Raw genomic sequence first — 5,850 nt, forward strand, 5'->3', positions numbered from 1 at the left:
TCGCCGGGCCTCCTCGGCCAACGTGGCCGCTCTGCTGGAGTGAAGATAAGCCAAGGCTCCAAGGACGCCCTCGAAGAACTAGGTCAGCTTGGCGTTGACGGTCCCGCTGCGCTCAGGGGCATACCTCACGTTTGGCATCCCCATGGTGGCCAACTGCAAGGTGACCCTGCCGGTGACATCCTCCAGACGGCTGATCCATCTGTTCTCGACTGCCACATATTCCTGGTGGGAGGCGGCCTCTTTCGCCCACAGCTGCTTCTCCTCCTCCAGGCTCCTAGTCAAGGTCTCCTCCCGAGCCATGCTCTCCGACAACATCTTCTCGAGATTCTCCAGCTTCATCTTGAGATCTCTGATGGAGTTTTGCGCTTCGGAGAGCTCCCCAGCCCTGCTGATGACCGCTCCTTGCGCATCTACCAAGGCGCTATTGAGCGTGCTCTTCTCGTTGGACAGCTTGAGGGCCTGCTCCTTCAGCTCGTCCCTCTCTACCTCCAACTCGTTCACCTTGCCGGCATGGGCCAGAGCTTGGGCATCGAGTGCCTCTTTGTGCCTCTGCTCTAGCTCGCGAGTCCGTCGCACAACAAGGGCCTCGAGCTCCTCATCCTTGCCGCAGAGAGTTGCGGCAAGCTTCGCCTCACGCATGGAGAGGTCCTCTTCCTGGGAATCCAATGCGGCTTGATGCTGGTTCAGGGCGGCCTCGGCCGCAGCAGCCAAGTTCGCCGCCTTTTTCTGGGCCTTCTCGATGTCAGCCATCTTCATGGTGAGCTCTACATCGCGCTTGGCCAATTCCTCCTGAAAGGCCCTCTGCTCCTCGCGAGTCTGGTGAAACCAGGTCTGCATCTCAGCAATGCACGCCTTGAAGTCCACCTCCGCGTTGTCCACCGTTGCCATCCTAGACTTGACCTTGTCCAGGCGAGCACGGTAGAGCGCTTGGAGCTTCCGGAAATTGTCCCCCATGGCACGAAAAAGCTGCTCTTCTAGAGAACCATCACCGCCAATGCCTGGGTCATCGACAACCTCGAGCCCGGTGGCAGCAAGCACCTCGCCGTCAAAGACTTCCCCTTCGGCGGGCGCTCGGGAACTTAACGCCCCTGGAAGATGGACGAAAAGATCGTCGCCCACCTTCAGGTATCTGCCGGGGCCCGAGGTTGAGGAGGAAGGAGGCTGATCATCAACCACCTCTTCCTCGGCGGTGGCCTTGCCGGCTTCCCCGGCGGGCCCACCGCTGGCGCCCTTGGCAGAAGCCTCGCCGGTCGCCTTGGCGGCCCCCGCAGCGGTGTCCTCGGCAGTATCTTTGGCGGCCTCATCAGTGGCGGCCTCGTCAGCATCTCTGGCGGCCCCCTCGGCGGCAATCCTGTCGGCCTCCGGCGCGGCCTCCTCAGCAATATTCCCAACAACAGTATCCACGTCCTCCATACCTATTGAAGGAGGGCCTAGGTAGTAATGGGAGCATTGAAGCCAAGAAAAAGAATAAGGAAAAAACAGAGACGGAGGACAGGCGACTCACCAGTGCCAGGCTGTGAAGCAGAAGTCCCCCCCCCCCCCGCCTGCATTTGCCGCCGTGGCAGAGTCACCAGCGCCCAAGTTCCCCTCTTCCTCCATGGGTGTGGGCTATGTGCTTGATGCCCTTGCCGGGGACGCCCCTTGGGGTGGCGTAGTCGATGGGGGTGGTGTGTTGGGGGTAGCCCTCTGCGGCTCCTCCTGCTGTCGCTCCCCTCCTGCAAACCCGACAAGGTCAACACCATAGCATCGAATGCCTACCACGTGTCGAAAAAGCGGAGGGTGACGAACTTACGCTGGGGGCTGTGTCGGGGGCTGCTGTCCGGACTGCTCAACACCACTAGTCATTGAAGCCCCAGCCGGGGGCTGACTGCTCGCAGAGGCCTTCGCCCTCTTCACCCTTTGGGCCAACGTCTCTGCATCCCTGCAAAAGCAAAAACAATTCAAGATGAGTGACTTAATTCAGAGGAATGGAAATGGCAGTAAGGAACGGAGTACTTACTCGTCATCCATCTCCTCCTCTTCCACCACTACCCTTTTCCTCTTCGGGCTGAGAGGCCCAAGATCAAAAGGGAACTCCGTGTCAACATCCAAGTCAACATCTGCCGGAGGAGGCAAAGAAGGCGGGCTTTGTGCGCCCAGATGGGGAAGGGGCAGTTGTCTTCTTCTTATCAGCGGCCTTCGTCAGCCTCTTCGCTGCCGTGGCCCTCGTATGACGCCCGGACCCCTCCAGGGTCAATTGAGGCCGCGCAGCCCTGCCGGGCCGGACCGGCTCGCCAGAGCCAGCCCGCCGCAGGACTCGCCCTCTTCCCCTGGCTGGCGTCGAGCCCGCCGCCACATCCTCCTCCCCCGATGACTCGTCGGCCGCATCTTCGACAAGCGGAGCTCCCGTGTCGGTGCTGCTAACCTCCCCGGAGCCCGCCGCCCACCGGGTGAGCTCCTCTTCCTCCACAGCCGTTGCGGCCTTGTCCTCCACACCCCCGGCGCTGCCGGCCTCCATGGCAAGATGTGCCTCCCTCGCCCTAGTGGTGATGTAGTCCATCTCTGCCTGGGTGGTGTCCATGACAAGCCACCGCTCGGCGTCAGCATTGACATACACCTGATCAGGGTGTCAAAGAATTGCTGCACATCAGCATCCTTCGGCTCCTTCCAGCTCGGGACAGGGCCGTGCACGTTACAGTCCGGCATCATAGTGAGGATCTCGGACCGACATGAATTATTGCACAACGGGACCACCCCCGCTGGCAACTTGAAAAATGGCCCCTTGATGGCCTTGCCGACCTTTGCGGCAGCCTTCGCGGCCTTGCCGGTCCGTTCGACCTCGCCGTCGCGACCCACATCAAGCTGAAAAAGCCGCTGGCAGAAGTGGGCATGCGCCATCACCATGAAATTGTGGTCGAGGCCGGGGCGGAGTCGCATAATGTCAGCCGGATTCGTAAAAAGCCAGGCTGGCCTCCCCTTGTCGTGCAACGGGGCGATCTGGCGGCGAATGAAGTCCGCCCCGATTATCTCAAGGGTGAGTCCAGCCCAGGTGACCCGGAGAATCCTGGTGGTGGCGACAGTGAGCCTCCCGTCGGCGACGTCGGCATCACTCCAATCGCTGCCGCGGACCGGCGGCACTCGGCGGACCTTGCAGAATTCCAGCGGGTCTTCATCTTCAATCCAGCACCACCGGCCACGCCATTCCTCCCACCTCTCCTTCACGGCACCGTCCGGGTACGCCCCCTTGGATCTTGGGATCCAGGTGACGCAACCAGAGACGGCACCTCCCGGTTGGATCCGAGGGGAGAAATAATGGCGGAAGAGTGCCGTGTTGGGCTGCACCCCGGCAAAGCCTTCGCAAAGATGCGCGAAGAAAGCCATGCACGCCACCGCGTTCGGAGTAAAATCCAAGAGGCGAAATCCGACGGTGTGCATGATGTCGCAGAAAAAATCAGAAAAAGGGGGACATAACCCGCAAGAAAGATAATCGACGAAAAAGGGATACCGATTTGGGGCAGGATCGGCGCAAGCGACAGGAATGACCCGCGTCGCCGGATGTCCCGAATTCTCTCCCCCCGTCTTCACTCCCCATAGAGGCCTAAAGGAGGCCCAGAGCTCACAAACATCAACCGTCGAGGGGAAGAAGAAGGCGGATTTCGTCCGGTCCCCCAATAGCGCACTCTCCGGCGGCTCCATAGTCCCAACGCCCTTAGCCACCCCCTTGCCCTTGGCGGATTTGGGCGCCATGGCGGCTAAGAAAGTTAGAGGACTGAGGAAGGGGGGTGGCGAAGCAACGACGTTGGGCGACATCGGAAGCTTAGGAGGGAAAGAAGAGAGGAAACAGCGGCTCTGAGATTGGAGAAGGCACGAGGAAAGAAGAGAAAGTGAGCAGCGCGCCCACGGTTATTCCTTCTTATGGGGGAAAACACGGGCCGCCTCCTTTCAAATTAATTGTGATGTGACGCATGCCCGCGGGAACCAACCCCACGCATGTCGCCCACGTCACACGTGCCTCCCCACGCCGCGCCACGTGCGGGAATCGTGGGAAGCACAGCGCGCGAAGAATCTTACCGCGGTAAAAACCGCCCCGCCTGCCCGCGCACCGTTTTTGGGCCTAGCCCAACAACGCGTTGCGCTTATGTGTGGCCCAGGCCCGGGGGATCCTGTCGGTGTACAAAAACAGGGGTACACTTTTTGTACCCCTATAACTGTGCATGGGCAGTCTGAGCCACGGATACCACCACACCAAGCAAGGCAAGGGAGGTGAGCCAGGGTAAGACCGAAGCTCAAGAGAACTAGAGCGACGCCAAGGCCAAGACCACGAAGAGCAAAGGGGATGAAGTGGACTCCCCCGGCAAGATCCTTGCCGGGAGACAGTTCTAGCAGCCCCGGCAAGACCCTTGCCGCGGCGACTCGTCCCGCGCCTACGGAGCAAATCACCCTTGAGTCCACTGCCTCCAAAGGGCAAGGATTCGGGAGACATCCCCGTGGCGGCATGCAGATCTTTGTGAAGACATTCAAGATCAGATACGCACTAAGGAGACGACAACCCTTGGCGGGATCCCAGCCAAGGAAGACCACAAGGCCCCCGGCAAGCGCCTTGCCGGGGATGGCAGCAGGCGCCTCGGCAAGACCCTTGCCGGGGCCCCAGCAAGGCCCTTGCCGAGGACACCCGCAGGGCCACCATCAGGCCCACACCGACTAAACCTCTACCACCGCTTGCATGCAGCTTCCGACCCAACCAGCTGGGCAGGCACCCGCGTGGCGGCATGCAGATCTTCGTGAAGACCCCCCACTTCACCACCTTAGCTGCCTGCCTACCTACATGGCATCGCAGGCGTCGCTGGCCAGGGCGCGTGTCAACACAAGAAGGAGTGGCGACGGACGAGACAAGTTTCTCCCCCGTCCCCGATAAAGCAAGGACACCTAAGCAAGACACATTAAATGCGCCTTGTCATGTGATGCGAGGGATAACCTCGCAGCACTGTACCCTTTCCACCTCCTGTGTGCCACTGTGGCAACCCCTTTTTTCTATAAAAGAAGGCCCGAGGTGACCAGAGGAGGGGGTCGGCTTTTTGGAGCTCCTCACGCCCCATAGCTAGCTCAAGAACACAGATATACAATCCACCAAAGCAGGAGTAGGGTTTTACGCATCCTCGCGGCCCGAACCTGGATAAACGAACCATGTGTTATCTGTTTGATCCGCTCTTCTCACGACCCCGCGCCTCGCTAACCACAGTAGGGATTCTTGTGATCCCATAGGTGTCGTTCCCACCGACACCCATCATGGACAGTTGATATTTATCGGACATCATTTTCCTGAATTCTAAGCTGCAAGGATTGTTAGTACAACCGAAGATAATTTCATCCACATAGATTTGACAGACGAATAAACCATTGTCAACTTCATGAGGAAAAAGTGTGGGATCAGTGGATCCTAGTTTGAACCCCTTGTCGAGCAAAAACTTCTTCAGGGTGTCATACCAAGCTTTAGGGGCTTGATTCAGCCCATATAAAACTTTCTTCAACATGAAAACTTTGTTTGGAAACTCAGGGTGTTCAAAGCCAGGTGGCTGTCTAACATAAACTTCCTCATAAATTTCACCATTGAGGAAAGCACTTTTCACATCCATTTGATATAGCAAGATATCATTGTAATTTGCATAAGCAAGAAGAATGCGAATTGCCTCAATGCGTGCAACAGGAGCATATGTTTCACCAAAATCAATGCCTTCTACCTATGTGTATCCTTGAGCAACAAGTCATGCTTTGTTTCTTACCACAATACCATTTTCGTCTTGCTTGTTGCAGAAGATCCATTTTGTGCTGATGATATTGTGCTTCTTGGGAATTGGTTTGTCAACCAGTTCA

This window comes from Triticum urartu, chromosome 6A, assembly GCF_056163025.1.
Source record: "Triticum urartu cultivar PI428250 chromosome 6A, HENAU_Tu73, whole genome shotgun sequence".
In the NCBI taxonomy this organism is placed as follows: domain Eukaryota; kingdom Viridiplantae; phylum Streptophyta; class Magnoliopsida; order Poales; family Poaceae; genus Triticum; species Triticum urartu.